This window comes from Ambystoma mexicanum, chromosome 4p, assembly GCF_040938575.1.
Source record: "Ambystoma mexicanum isolate Mex_15411 chromosome 4p, UKY_AmexF1_1, whole genome shotgun sequence".
Classification (NCBI taxonomy): Eukaryota; Metazoa; Chordata; class Amphibia; order Caudata; family Ambystomatidae; genus Ambystoma; species Ambystoma mexicanum.
In genome coordinates, this window is record NC_090927.1 from 334,180,400 (window position 1) to 334,193,503 (window position 13,104).

General features: G+C 41.4%; 1 long non-coding RNA gene across 1 annotated transcript in view; it reads left to right on the top strand.

Annotated features, from left to right (window-relative positions):
- The first annotated feature begins 811 nt into the window (after positions 1-811).
- Positions 812-13,104, top strand: part of LOC138453232 (uncharacterized) — a 94,817-nt gene continuing 82,524 nt past the window's right edge. Inside the window, exons 1-3 of the long non-coding RNA XR_011260380.1 lie at positions 812-885; positions 1,181-1,279; positions 1,384-1,487. This is a non-coding gene — a long non-coding RNA (uncharacterized lncRNA). The remainder of the gene's footprint in view (positions 886-1,180; positions 1,280-1,383; positions 1,488-13,104) is intronic.

A 13,104-nucleotide genomic window follows, 5' to 3' on the forward strand; every position in this document is an offset into this window, starting at 1 on the left:
TTTAAAATGAGGACTCTGGAACTATTTAAGAGCAGCACTTATTATGAGCGCTATTATATTATGTTACTCTGCTACAAATCGTACAGATTCTTTTATAGACCATCTAAGCATAAGTAGAAATCAATGTAATATCTTTAGTAACAAACACAAGCCAATCACCCTAAAAGACACTACGTTGTACGTGCGTGATATGTGCCATTCCCGGTTTGGAGATTGTACTCATGTATATTTATGCAATGATCTACGCGTTTCCAATGATCTGTAACGCCCGATTTACTTAGCTAGTTAGCAATGTCTCCATATATCTTTTCCATATTTTTTTCATATGCCATTACATAAACTAGGATTGTATTGGGCAAATAGCTATCTAACCAATAATTAGTATTTGGCATGCGTACCAGCAACGGTACCATATGACGGAATATACGTCAATAATTAGCTCAGTCTATCTAATCCACTTCTCCGTGCTAAAGGGCGGCTCATATGGTATCAGAACCAGGAAGTGTTACTAGGCAACACCCCGTCACATGACTTGAGCCTCATCTGGATTGAACTAACAGGCCAACGCCTATTAATAAGAAATATCAGTCACGTCTTTATGCAGCTGAAGTTTTCCAAGGCTTATGAAGCATAGATACGCTCATATTGGTCACATTGCAAACTTAATATGCATGACAAACTTATACGATGTATTTTGGGACACTTTTCTGCAGTGCAACCTAATGTTGCTAGGCAACGCAGGAACAGTTCGGTCACATGATCAGAGAACTTTTAGCTCTCCTGGGTGCTTATAGGCTGCTGGAACCAACACCCTCTTTTCCTTGGAAACACAAACGGCCACACGGCACGAACGATGCCTGTGAATTGCATTGAAGCAGTTATTTGGTGAGTTCATGTAGCCAATTCTTATGTGGATGCACTCAGTCTACATAGTAGGAATGTTGATTTTACTTTAATAACTGGAACAAATTGCATTATTACATTATTGTTTGAAATACTTAATTACACATCCCACAATTCTCGTTTCTTTCTTTCGTGCAATGCTTGGTTGGATGTAATCTGCCTGCATAGTAGGAATGTCAACTTTACTCTTCTAGGGGAACTAGTCATGCGACAAATATATTATCGTTCGTAGTTCTAAATGACATATATTAAATGTCCGGTACTTTCTGTCTTGCAGTTAGTTAGAAATAATCAAGCCATTTGCCAACGCATTAGATGGAACGTAATCCTGCTTTTTTGAGCATTCGGCTGGCAACCCACAAAACTAAACGGACAGGTAAACGTTTGAATCCCAGACTATTATGTTTCTTTCAAACAGTGGTGACCTTTGTTGAGTCTCTAACGAATATACATAACATAAGCAGTATGCTCTATTTGCAGATCCTTCGCAGTATTGACCATGCAATAAAGACTGAGCATTAATACAAAACGATGTTATACGAGGGACTTTACGCATAACCAGCGCTCTGGTTACAACTTACCAGGTACTTTTTAATTTAGAACACTGCCACTAGGGATGCTGATATGCACAAACAAATACCATGTATTACTCATATAGACTTTAAATAAATACTGTTGGACTTCTTACTGATTCTAAACAACTTTTATTTTTGTTTTCTCTTCTCCAAACCCTATTCCCCTTCTGACATTTTATGATTTATGCTTTCTTACTCTGTATTGTCTAACATGAATACCTGTGTGAAATAATTTTACTGTACGTATTTCTGTTTTCTTTTTGATGATAGTTTATTTATTTTTAGCCAAATATAGATTATTTACGCCCTGAGGACGGCCCGGTTAGGGTTGAAACACGTGTTGGCATTGTGTGTTTTCCTTTTAACGAAGATTTGGCGTTGTACTTGACGATATTTTGCACTACGTTTGTTTTTGGTGATCTACAGTACAAATGAGTCCTTTATGTTACTAACCCCATATTGTGAGAACTTTACTGTCCACTCTGAACAGAGAGTTTGCTGTATGCTATGAGTTGCAATCTGTATATTCTATGCATACAGTCTTTTGTTGTTATTAAACTACATAATTACAAAAACTTAAAATTTTAAGGAGTGGCTCTGGCACAATTTTTCCATAACATAAATTTCGGGGAATAATTTGGAGTTTGACTGAGTTACTTAGCTGCTTGACACAGGCTTTTCCCCAAATAAATAATTACTTTACGACATATAACTCTGGGGTTAGCGCAACCAGTGACATATTAGCAATTTTTTGATACAAGTTTCTGTTATAGCTTGTGGTCTGCATATGAGTAGCAAGCTGTAGCTAAGGGAGGGATTTATGAGAAATTTCACTAGGAGGGATATGCTGGTTCCTCTGAGTGTGAGATGGTGAGGTGTAATTTATAGAGGATGGCTCTGCTGGTTCTGTTGTGCATGATTATAATGTAGCCTGGGGAAAATACCTCATGTGTGATGGTTCGGAAGTCGGGATTTCAGGGGGAATTAGGTTGTATATGTTGTGTCGGTTTTTAGCGGCAGATCTGGTGTTAATTATGATGCATGAAATTAGATTAGATAGACAGAGGTGATTCTGACCCTGGTGAGGGGTGCAGTGGAGGGCTGGCAGGGGGTGGGTGAATGCAGGGGCATGGATTCCCTTGCAGAGGTCCTGCTGGTAGGCTCAGTGTGAGTCATAGGGCAGTTAAGGTGGGTGTTGGATGTTGTTAAAGCCAAGGTGTGGTGTCTCTGGTGTCGGGTGGCAGGGCTATTAGCATGTGTGATAGTATGTTTCTTTGAAGTATGTTGTTATTAAGGGAATGCTTGAAGTAATTAGATAACTGTTGGTGTATTCTAATTCCATTAGAGGTTAGAAGATGTTTTGTTGGTGAAGAATTGAGATTGTGTATTTGAAGTGTTTTGGAATGAAGGGTGTTTTTCAAGTAGTTAGAGACCTGTTGGCGTATTCCAACTAGATTGACTTTCAAAAGTACTATTGTAGCATATGTTTTGGCGTAACAGAGGTATCATTACATTGAATCCAACCACTTTTTATTTTAGATATGCAGTGTAGTGCCCTGAAGTGGTTGTGGTACCAGTGTGGTATATTATACCTACTGTTGTGAAGGTTTTATTTCAAAGACATACTTGGCCGTGTGTGAAGCCTGTAACCTTACAGTTATTTTTGGTACCATCTGCATTGCACCTTAGAAGCATTAGTATGGCATATCGGCTATCTGAGTTTATTTGTGTGGTGAAACGATTGTCTGAATTGCAAAAAGGGCATAATATGCCATGATTTGAATTCTGCAGAAATTGGTGAAATGTATTCAGAATTGGTTACAAATTGTGCATTTTGCATATGCTCTTGTGAAACATGGTTTCATAGAGTGCATGTATGATTCTACGTGTCTGAAAGCCGGAAGATTTCTTTAATAGGGATGTTTTGGTTTCTAATACTTGTAGTATGTACATTAGGCATTCTTGTGGATCATATCGTGTGTTTATGGTGAATTTTACCATTCCTGCACGTAGTCCAATTCTTGCCTTATACCTGTGACACTGTATGTGCTGTCAGGGTTATTGATGGTATTTATATGAAAGATGAGTATTTGCAAACACAACTGGTCCGAGATGCTTAAGTAAATGATGTGAACAATTGGTGTCAACTGGAAGAGGAGATTGATTGCTAAATTTACATAGCAATTTACTCCAGTTGTGTTGATGAATTTGAATGGACCAGAGAGTTGTGCCTCTGTATCCTTTGATGAGCCTACAGGTCTTTCTTGACAATAGACATTTGTCTCTTTGTCTTTTGATGCACGTGCAGTTCTTTTTGTACTAAAGAATTTTGTGGTTGTATTATTTGATGGAGCAGTAGCTGTTCTTTTTTGTGGTATTGCAGGGAGATATGGTATAGCTTATAGTTTTCTTTTCAAGGTTTTGTTTTTTGAGGTACAGGTACATATCTAGAAGGGGTGTACAGTTCATGTAACCTGTTGTATTTTAGAATACAAGGAATGTCAGTGTTGACTTAGTTTGCTTCAAAGTTAACCAGGAATAGACCATTGAGTGTGCACAGACGTGAAAGTGCTACGTAACTCATACCTTCTTTAAAGACTGTGCTGTCAATGACAATCAATGCTTGATCTAGGGTTAGACCTTGTGTTTTGTAAATAGTGACCGCATATGCAAGAGATACAGGAAACTGCCCGCTGTGTACGTATATCTGCAAGTTTGTCAAAGTGGATGTTGACAAACTGAATGTTGTTGTCATGCAGATATGTTTGGAAGCCAAAAACTGCACCAATTGCTCCATTGACTAAACCTTGTTCTACGTCAAGGTTAGACAAAAAGTCAATATTATTTCAATGTGTTGGAGATACTTTTTTCTAAGCTGTTTAGTCATGCTGTTGCTTGTTGACACATAAGTGTCATGCCATGCACATCTAGTTGTCTCTGGAGCTGATATGCAGTATGTGTTGCATTTCTTTTTTTAACATTGTCTCGTTGAATGGACTACAGCTTGAAAGGGTTGGCATTAAGGACATACATTTATGATTTTGGTGAGTTAATTGTGCCATGCAATCAGGAGCAGATGTGTTAAATGGATTAGTCTACTATTTAAGATGGATTTTGCATCTTTAGTAAGCAGACCAATTGTAATGCTTTTTAAAATGTTACCATGTGTCAGGTCTGCAGATTGATCCATGTTTTGAGTTAGTTCGCTGTAGTGGAAATGCCAGAGATTTACATTTCCAATGCTGCCGAGGGTATTGCGGTATTGTTTGTATCCTAATGTTTGTTTTGAAAATAGGTTGACCTTTCACTGGTGTAAACTGTAGGAGGTCTCTGAAAACAATAACATGCTTTCCTCCAAACAGTTCTTCGTAGTTGCATTCAGAGATGAAGTAAAGCCAACACGAGGTTGGAAACCATGCTTACTTCATCTATCAGGAGCACTTTCATTTGTTTTAGAATTCTGCATACATCAGAAGCAGCTTCTACTGATAATTTTTAGTATTCTAATTATTTTTGGTGTTGTACAGGGAGGAATAGTAGTCGGTGTAAAGTAACACCTCCTATGTTGTAGGCACCTAAACCTGTGGGGACTGTTCTTACAGCTGAAAGCTTGTTGTTTGTTAAGTCTTGTAAAAATGTGCTGTTTATTTTAATTAAGAATGTTGTATCAGAACCAGCTTCACCACTTACATACAGGAGCAGAGGTTTGTATTTTTTAGAGCTACAGGTTTTAGTTTCATGTTTAAAACCATGACCAATTTCTTGGGTGACTTCTGGACAAATGGTGAGTTGTTCATCATTTAGCTGATATTCCAGCACTGACAAGTCTTCCCCAGATTGCTTTTACTGATACATGGTATTTTCTATCTCAGTCATGGCTAGTTCTGCTTCATTTAGAATGTGTGGTTCTCCAAGTGATTCTTAGCTTCCTGTAAGGGAAGGTTGACTGTCCTCAGGAGTGTCTTTGTCAAGTTGAGCTTCAATGTCTTCCTCTTGTTGGCGTTCATTGTCCAACATTTGTTTGTATTGTTTGAAATTGACATTTGTTATACTGTTTTTATTTGCTTTGAATGCAGCTTCAAATGAGTTATAGTCACCTAATAATTATTTTTCTTTTCTCCAAGGTTTAAAAAGTTGGAGTAGGGCCATGTAATGCAGTTCTCAATGTTGTGGAGATTTAAAGATAACTTTATATGATTAATTAGACTGGGTTTGGGGAGTTTCGCTAGTCTTCCTTCACAAGTTGAGAGTGAACAGTGCCAGTTGACTCATTTGGTGTGACATTGTTTCTGTAGCTGTAGTTTTGGGCAATGTCATACAGACACATGTTTTCCAAAGCAGTACTTCTGTTTGGGTAGTATGTGTCAATAAAATAGTTTTTTTAAAATGCCCTGGCTGTTGGGATCATTTCTGGCTATGTTTTCTATCTCTTGGTAGGAATTTAGTTCTCTTTTCTGGGATGAAGCTGGTTCACCCAGGCAATGTGTTCAGATTTGCCATATAAGGATGTACCTGTTAAACAGTATGCAGCTTCGTAGCACCCACATTCTCAATGGGAGAGCATTTTTATACCAAAGCTGTACAATGTTTGTGATAGTGTTTTGTCAGATGATATTTCATTCCAGGGGTCTTTTAGCTCTGTTTTGTCAGTGTGTACATATCTTGCAACTGCAGTGGAATTGTCTGCAATGTATCATATGCCTATGTTTGCATTCCACAAGAGGGCAATGATTGCATTGTAAGTGGGCTCCCAACACGTGTTGACGTGTTTAGAACAGTATTTAGATATTTTAACAAAAAAGTTGAACTAATATATATACAAAGAACTTTGAGCCATTGAGGGGGATTAAAGAGTATAGGCAAATGTATAGCATTCCCTCCTTTAAAGAATATTTCTGAGAAAGTATTCATCCTTCTGAACTAGAATACATATTGGTTAAAATATATGGATTTATTAATTATGTCTTGCTGCATCAATACATGACACAACATGGTGATAGCACATACATCTGTGGAAAGAAAAACAGCAGAACAATTAATACAATAACAATAAATCACATATTAAATCAAACACAGAAATGTGATAGACATATTTGTATTTGTGTTTTATTTATATAGCGCATCAAGCCCTTGGGCATCTGGGTGCATTTCTTACAGTGGCATAAAGTAGTAATTTACAATTACATAATGTGGTATTAACAAGTGACACAAAGAAATGATTTACAATTGCATACAAAAATGTTAACAAGTGACAAAGAGAAGGTATTTACATGATCGCAGGTTAGTAAGGTGGAAGGTAAAGTTAGAGTAAAGATTAATTCAGCTTCAGCCAGGTTTTTGCATTATTACTGAATTTACAGAAGGACAGTTCAGCTCTAAGGGTTGCTGGTAGGGAGTTCCACATTTTAACTGGCAAGACTGGGAAACTTCTGCCTCCTGCGTTTTGGAGCTTGAACCTTGGAATGATCAGGCAGTTGGAACAAGGGGATCTAGTAGGTCGGTCTGAGGATTACTGTGTGAATTTATCACACAAGTACTTAGGTGTTAGGTTGTATAGGCATTTGAATGTAAGTCATGGGGTTTTGCGTCTGATTCTTTGAGAGACAGATAGCCAGTGTAAACTGCGTCTCAATTCTGAGATATGGAATGATCTAGGGTGGCTGGTCGCTGACCCGAGTGCATCATTCTGGATAGTTTGCAACTTTTTAAGGTTGTGTTGGTTAGTACCGAGGTAGAGCGCATTACAGTATTTAATCTTGGATAGGACTAGGGCCCTGGCTAAGGTAATGCAGTTACCTCTGGTCAGAAATGGTCTACAGGCATTAATGACTATATGAAAACCCCCATCCTATCTTTGCGACCATATACTTTTTGCCTAAGATACATAAAAATACGATCTATTACCATCAAGCAGACCAATAATCAATGGTATAGGCTCCATAACCGAACCAATATCCAAATACATGTAAAAAAGAGGGGGTGAGGCGCGCACTCCAATTCCTGGTCAATATACTACCTGAAGAAAGAAAAAAATATATAACTGGGTTAAATCCCAAAAGTGTCCAATTCACTGGGTTAGATCCCAATTGTTGCCAACATGTTCACAGGGTTGGATCCCTTCTGCTGCATGTGTACTGCTGTTCTCGTCCTCCTAGCGCTTTCGTGTCCCAACACTCTTCAGGGAGGCTGTGTTGTCTTGCTTATCAGGTGAATCCAATTAAATTGCTAATGCAGTCTCTAAGGATTATGGGAGCTGTAGTGATTGGACACTTTTGGGATTTAACCCAGTTATATATTTTTTCTTTCTTTAGGTAGTATATTGACCAGGAATTGGAGTGCGCTCCTCACCCCCTCTTTATTACATGTAATTTGTGGAGATCCGGACTCCATAGGCTGCAACACTGGGGATAATTTGCCCTACAGTGGAGAACCATAGTCACTGTTTTTTAAAATGGGCACAGGTTGGGTGCAGTAGGCTCCTGAATAAAGGCTGAGTACAGCACTAATGTAGGCACAGGCTAAATACAGAGTTAATGTGGGTACAGGCTAAGTACAGTGTTAGAGAGGGCACAGGCTAGGTACGGTAAGCTTGTGGACAAAGGCTGAATACAGTGCTAATGTAGGCACATGCGTAGGAAGAGTAGGCTCATAGGTGCAGTCTAAATGCATTAGTGACGCAGGCCCAGTCTAGAGGCGGCGCTCGAGTGGGCACAGGCGAGGTACGGTGGTCACAGTGGCATAGACAGGGTGCAGTGATCAGGGCAAGTTTCAAGAGGCACGAAGGGCTGAATCTGATAGCAATAGACGTCTTGATACAGTTGTTGTATATTATACTAATGTGAGACTTCTATCGATGAGTTAAGACTGTGCAGGGAGTGATTCCAACTGTGGATCACTGTCTGTCTAGTCTAACTACAGATTGAATCAGATTGCACGTCTACATCAAAAAATCAATTGAGTTTTATTATTTGGGGGCATGATAGTGTTTGATGCACGCCACTATGACCGTGTGATGGTGGCTGACAGCCAATCCATCGGTCCGGTGTGACGTTTTGGCAAATTTGTCACTTGCTTGATTGTTGCCTTCTTCAGGACCCTGTTCAATTTCATTGAGAGGGACCATGCATGCAAACATAAGTGTTAGTTGGTATGTTTGTTAAAGGTAAGAAAGATGCAATATATTGCCAAAGGAATTGGTCACCCGGAATGGAAAATCATGCTGACCTCTGGTGCTCGGTGGGCCTCTGGGAGTATCCTGGTCCAATGGACAGTGAATTGTATAGCAGGGTTATTGACATATAGGGAAGAGGATTGAGACATTCATGTACATTTCTTATTGTCATACAGATTGGGCAATAACTGTGCCGTATAGCTCAAAATAGCCTGGGAACAGGTTAGAGTAATGGCTTAGTTTCAACATTCTTACCTGAACTTGGTCTGTGAAGCAATATGGATGGTATTGCTACTGCAGGAGAGGTTGTCACATCTATGGTTATGGTGCTGCGACTTGTTGATCGAGCCGCAGGGCATATGTCCAAACCTTTTGTGGTATGTGGTCTGCCTTAGTGTCAGACCTAGTGGGACATGAGGGAGCGCGGGTATCTAGGCACCTAAGGGTTGTGTGTGCTGTTGTCCTGCTTAGGTAGCTGTGTCGGAAAAGAAAGTAGAGAAGCCACATGTAATTCAAGAGTTCTCCATGAATTTAGCATCTCGCGGGCTCTAGCCTGGGCATTGCAATCATTGATGTACTTGGATGCTTGTATGTATTTTTAGGGGATTTGCCTTTAACACTGTGTCTAACAGAAGACAGCAAGCTATTTATTTGTCCTTTTTTGCAGCCTGTTCTATGGAAGTCAAAGCAGCATTAGGTATAGTTTTTATATCTAGGTCGGCAGTATTTGCCACATTTATGTTTTTAGAAGTGTAACACTTGTGTATGTAGGTCTCTATCTGTGGATTCTGAAGGGATGTTGCAGGTAATGTATTTTTCAATAACCTGTAAATCATGACTGTCTGATGAAATACACACAGGACAACAGGAAAAAAAAGACAGACCAACCAGAGGAAAAATAAGGTAGAAGCCAGGGGAGCGAGGTAAAGAGAGCTACATGCACTCTCCATGCAGTAGAATATAGAATTCTGTTTTCTGCGTGTGGTTAGTCACTTGGTTAGTCACTTGCAGGCTTGTGAAAGTATCAAATACACCTCAAAGTTGCCAGATAACTTCACATCATCTGGCAAGTTTCTCTTGTGGGAGCTTTGGTGTTAAAGCAAAGGGGGCCTTGTCTTTGCATTAGTGAGCTGTTTATGGATATGTGGAATGTGAACTGTTTCATTTTCTCCTTGGTACAAAGAGACATCCACGTTTGCATTCTACTAATGTCTGTTCTTTTTGTACATGAGTGTTTCATGCTCTACTAAGACTTTCCAACTGCATTTTGATAAGCCGCATTTGGATTCTGTCCTATTTATAGCAAATGATAAAAGGCAAAGAGTGCTATAGTAAAAAAGTGTGTGTGGCCTGTCATTTTGTGAGCTGTTTCCTTCATAGAAAAAGGTCAGTGCGCCTAACTCATAAAGGACACCACAACTGTCTTTCCAGCACTTGGATTTGAATTTTCCTCCAATGATACATACTGTTGTAGATATATTAACACTCATTTTGGAGATGTGTCAGAATTGTGACTACAATAATCAAGTGTAGTTTAAATGTTTGAGGAAAGGACCACCCCCCTGTACAAGATATTTGTCTACCCATTCCGTCCTGTCTGAGAATAGGCTATCCCTTTTGTTGCAAAGGCTGTGACATTCATTCAGCAGACCACATTGTTCTGTGGATTGTAATGGGATGTGGTTTCACAACTCGCCCTTGAATTCAATATTGGCTGAAGCTTAGAATGGATTCTTGAACAGGCCACTAAAATCTATGAAATAATCTCTCATGAGAAAGGGGAGGTTAGAAATAAGAATCCAAATCTCAAAAAGCTAAAGATTCTGCCCCTGCAGCTCTAGAAATAAAGGCTGTCAGTGGAGACAATGCAGATAAAAAGTGACACAACACTTAACCATAGGGGTGTGTCCATGCAAGGGAAGATCACACCACCCCTTACTCCGGTGTTTCAATCCACAGACCCCAGCGACAGAAGGTCGTACATTAGTCTTCAGTTTCTTTGTAATTCACAAAAAGTTGGATTTTGCTATGATATGCTGGGGCCAAATAACAACCAGAATGAGATGTATAATGGGCCATACCAGGCATTAGAGGTCCAGAGTAGGTTTTACCCTTCCACAATGGTATATGGCAATCAAGCAAGACAAATGTATGTAGCTAGGTTCATTGAAAATGAAAATCAACAGAGAGAACAACTTCAATCAAATGTGAAACAGAATGGCCCTCATTACGACCCTGGCGGTAAGTGAAAAACGATGTCTGTAAAGGATTACTGGCATCGCTTACCGCTCTGCCCGATTTTGACCCGAGAAAGCGCTATTAGCGGCACCTTAATCAACGGTGCCGGTAAAAGCGACAAGGGCGCGGGCACGCGACCTCCCATGCCGTAAATACCGGCATGGCGCAAAGTGGGGAACATTACGAGTTACGCGGACATGCAATTAACGCCCTTATGAAGGCCGTAAAGTACCTTTCCGCCATGGTGCCAATACCGCCATCGCAAACCAACCATAAATGGCCATGTGCAGTGTTCCCAACTGCCACAGGTACACACAATCAGCACGGGTGGAGGCAATACAGACTAGGCAAGCGCAAAAGGAGCACACCCCACCCCTTCTCACACCCAGTCACACTCCACAATGATTCCAATACTACAAGCAATGCTGGGGCTGGAGGATCTGATAAAAGTGGAAGTGCTACAACAACAACAACAACCACAACAACAGGCAGCACAGAGGAGATGCAGGAGGAGAAGGAGGGCAAGGCAGGGCCAGCATGCCCCACCAGCACAGCCAGTGCCACCACGCAGGCAGCCCCCAATCCCACGCATCAGAGCCAGTCCATTCAACCTAACCGGTGAGCAGATCCACACCCTATACCGCCTGGACCGGGACACCATCACCACCATTGTGGACATGATACATGACGACATTGTCAGCCTGATTGAAACATGCAGCGCCATCCCACCCCTACTGAAGCTAGTGTCTGTACTCCACTTCCTGGCCACAGGCACCTACCAGCACACAGTGGGGCAGCTGCATGGCATTTCACAACCATTATTCTCATGTACGTTGAACCAAGTGCTTGATGCCCTCCTCAAGCACACAGACAAACACATTTCCTTACCATGGTCTGCCCAGGAGTTCTCAAACACCAAAGTGGGTTTCCATTCACTGGCCCCATACCTGGTTGCATTGGCGCCATCAACTGCACCCATGTGGAATTGGTGGTCCCACATGCCATGGAGGTAGTATACCGCAACCGTAAACTGTACCACTCAATCAACGTGCAAATGGTATGTGACTCAAACAAGATCATAACACATTGTTGTGCCCGATTCCCCGGATCAACACATGATTCAATGGTCCTGCGGAACTTCACGATACCACGCTACATGGAGCGACATGCAGGGCAGAGATCCTGGCTTCTTGGTGAGTTGCATGTTATGCCCATGGAAATTTGACGTGGGTAGGTGATTGAGGTATAGATGCATACTTCACCTGGCTGAGATGGGGGGGATGCATACTTCACCTGGCTGAGATGGGGGGGGATGCATACTTCACCTGGCTGAGATGGGGGGGGAGGAGAGATGCATACTTCACCTGGCTGAGATGGGGGGGGGGGGGGGAGATGCATACTTCACCTTGTTAAGATGGGGGAGAGAGATGCATACTTCACCTGGCTGAGATGGGGGGGGATGCATACTTCACCTGGCTGAGATGGGGGGGGAGAGATGCATACTTCACCTGGCTGCGAGTGCCAGAGGGAATGGAGCAAGCTCATGCCCCAAAGCAGCCCAGACTGGAGCTGACACCTGACCACATAATGCAAGATGTAAGCAGCCCTACCATGTGAATGAAGCAGTGTCCCAACCATTCTACAGACATCTGCATGTGCACTGTACCAAATCAAACCGCATCCCCCTCAACAAAATGCAGATACAAGCAATGACTATAGCCAATACACAGCACCAAACACCATCAACTGAAAGGCCAGTCCCCCATTACTGCGTACAAAGGAGTCACATGAGGGTCAAATACATCAATACACCACTACACAGAGACAGAGGCCCAACTAAATTGCATGACACCATTTGTTGTGCGTAGTGAGATCATCATGAGGCTGACATCAACGGTGCCAGCATGAAAGCATACAAATTACTGGACATCTTCCAGATCACAGAAACAACCGCCGTAGACTAACACAGTGCATGGGCACTCGCAAGGAACTGGACCCCCCAGCGCACACTAGTTGATGGCATGCAAAACAGTCCATAAGAGGAATACACACATAGCAGTCACATCGTGTGACTCCATTCATGCATGGAAATGGGGTTGAGATGAAGAAATAAATGCATGACATGGTGTCACTTAATGAGGTCAAATATAATGTGATAACTTACAGATACATTGTTTCCCACATGCAGGTGATGCAGGCTATCCCTTGAAGAGGTGG